The sequence below is a fragment of the Epinephelus lanceolatus genome, chromosome 13 (genome assembly GCF_041903045.1).
Source record: "Epinephelus lanceolatus isolate andai-2023 chromosome 13, ASM4190304v1, whole genome shotgun sequence".
NCBI classification, from domain to species: domain Eukaryota; kingdom Metazoa; phylum Chordata; class Actinopteri; order Perciformes; family Serranidae; genus Epinephelus; species Epinephelus lanceolatus.
Window position 1 is genome coordinate 11,853,062 of NC_135746.1, and position 3,052 is coordinate 11,856,113.

A 3,052-nucleotide genomic window follows, 5' to 3' on the forward strand; every position below is an offset into this window, starting at 1 on the left:
TGAGCGTGTCTTGTCATTGGGGGGCACTGTTGAGCTGCAGTGAGCAGGAGTTATTCATCCTGCAGTGAAAAAAGTACAAATGCACACTGTTGCATTGAGGATTTTAAACTTATTCTGACATTGGTATGAGCCAGTTCACTGGGCGACAATTGCAGTAGCTCCACCTCCTCACCTGATCTTTCACTCGTCTTTCCCTCTCTGTTTCCTTTTGCCTCCTCCTCTCTACTTTCTCATCACGGTACCTGCCTCAGCTGAGAACGACCTCTCTTGTCTATGTGAGGACTTTTAGTGTGCTGTTGTTACATATGGCTAATGAACTGCTAATCTAAACAACATATACAGGTTATTAGCTGTAGTGCAAAGATGGGTTTGGACTATTGGACGAGGGTCAGTGCACCCTGATGGCGCCTGAAGGCAGTTCTAGAAGTGAACAAAACTCAAAAACAGTAGCGACTGAAGCGCTCCGAGTCCTTTCTGGCCAGAATATCGACCCACTTTTCTCTTGGGTTCCATCATTTGCATTTTGTGCACACTTTCAGACCTTAGTGATATTTTAAAGAGACAAAATCAAATGAAATCAAAAATACACTCTCCAATACAATGGAACTAGATGGCACTCAGCTTGTGGTGCTCAGAGTGCCAAGCAGCAATGTCTCTTTCCAGAAATCATGACCTGGTTACTCAAGATAACCCACAGACCTTGTTGTGATCAGTTTCATGTAGGAACTATTTTCTCTCTGCTGAAGTACACCCAACTCATGGACAAAATGCTTGTGCTTGTGACAGTGTGAGATGTAAACATTAATGGCGTCTTGCTCAGCTTATCTGTAATGTTAAGGCCCAGACACACCAAACAGACATTAAAAGAATAGCGGTGACCAAGGGCGTCTGTTGCGTCGCCTCACGGTGCCTGTTGTACCTGAACTCACCGCAAAGACTACAGCCAATGGCCAACTAGCATGTATGTTCTGCGCCTGCAGGAGAGGAAGTAATTCTCCATAGCAGCAGTCTGTATTCGTCATTCAGAAAGGGAAACCAGAAGACCAACAGGACAGATTTAAGACTCTAGTTGGCCAGTTAGCACCTTTTAAGCCCAGTTCAGACCAAAGATTTGTGACAAGACAAGTCGAAACAGGCAACTAGTTGCGATGTGCCATTCTGCAACATTCTAAAAACCTGCTGGTTCACACCGATGCAACTAGATAATAAGGTGTATCATCTCTATGCAACAACTCTCTATACTTGTGAGTGAGAATGTGTGTGCCTGAGGGGGCATAAGCACATACAGCAAACAACAGCAGCGACCCACTGTCCGATATGGGCACACCTTGGGGACGGAGCACCTGTCGCAGCAAGTGAACACACCGCCTGCGGCCATTTTGACTTGACCAGCAGGTTTCACTACAAGCCAAACAGGTGACGTGCTTTACGTTCTAAAACCAGCTGCTAGCTATTCGACCAGCTGAGTTGCAGGTGACACCATCAGCCAACTTGAGTCGAGCTCAAACTAACCAGTTCACGCTGCTGCAACCTTTCTCTGCAACATTCGAAAACAGTTTCTTCTAATTGCAAATCTTTCGTCTGAACTGCACTTAACAACACAAACGGATGTTGAAAGAACAAACCACATGAACAGTGCGCTAGCAAACAGTAGCACCAACAATTACGAACCATTTCTGCGAAAGAGAAATTCGTACCCAGTAATTCCTCACTTCTGTTCTATTGGCATACACTGAGCTGAACTGCTAATCAGAGTGCTGACATTCACTGACGGGCTTTGCTGTCTGCGATGTCGATTTAACATGCTTAATAAGCCGACAAGGGTGCAGGAGGCACTGCAAAATCTAGGGTGACAGTTTAGTTTAAGTTTATTTCCTTTATTAATCCCCCTGAGGAGAAATTCAATGTTTTCACTCTTGCTTGTCAATTACACACAGGTCCGAAAGACACACACATGCACAAACAGGACCTATACATGCACAAATTGGAGAGATGTCAGAGTGAGGGGGCTGCCCTTGGTGAGGCGCCCCGAGCGGTTGGGGGGTTCGGTGCCTTGCTCAAGGGCACCTCAGCAGTGCACTCCATATTTTGGTCCGGACGGGGACTCGAACAGGCGACCCTCCGGTTCCCAACCCAAGTCCCTATGGACTGAGCTACTGCATGGACATTAGTTGATCTAGGAAATGAAGGTAAAAGAAATGATTTGTGGCACATGTTTTGAATAACAGTTTTTCAATTTTTGGGCTTGGAAGACAGATTTTTCAAGTCAAAAGACAAGAATGGTGTAGTAGTTCCTACATGAAACTGCTCATAACAAGGTCTGTGGATTATCTCGAGTAACCAGGTCATGATTTCTAGAAAGAGACATTGATGTTAAGTTTTTCAAATGTATTTTTTGGCGCTTTGAGCACCACAAGCTGAGTGCCATCTAGTTCCATTATATTGGAGAGAAGGTAGACACCTCTACAGCTGATATCTTCAACACTCTGCAACTCACACCAAAACAATCCAGACTGATAAACAGCACTACGGGTAAGAGGAAAAATATGTATTTTTGATTTTGGAGTGAACTGTCCCTTTAAAACTGAAGCACATAAGCTGCTAACTTTTTAGTCACACATGTTTAAAGGTTGTTTTCAAAGACACTTTGAAAAACACTTAATTTCACTTTTTTCCACAGCAGCAATATAAATGTTGTAATATCTGAGTGTGCAAAGGTTATTGACTGTGCTTTACCCCTAATGTCGGACAAAGATTAAGCATTACAAAACAATCTCTGGCTTGTTTACTCTTTCTCAAGTGCTATTTCATTGTGTGTGCACGATTGAGCAACACAGACACTGCTGTCGGCACTAAATGGTCTCCAGTATGCTGAAGAAGATAATAAAACCCACAACATAACCTGGGTTTTGATGAAAATCTAATAATCAAACAAACACACACTGCAGGACTCCCAGTCAAAGAGACTTGGAGACAGATTTGAACAGACATACCTCAACAAAGTCACATGAGAAAGCTGCGCGGGGTCAGGATGCGGGGGCACTAATAACTT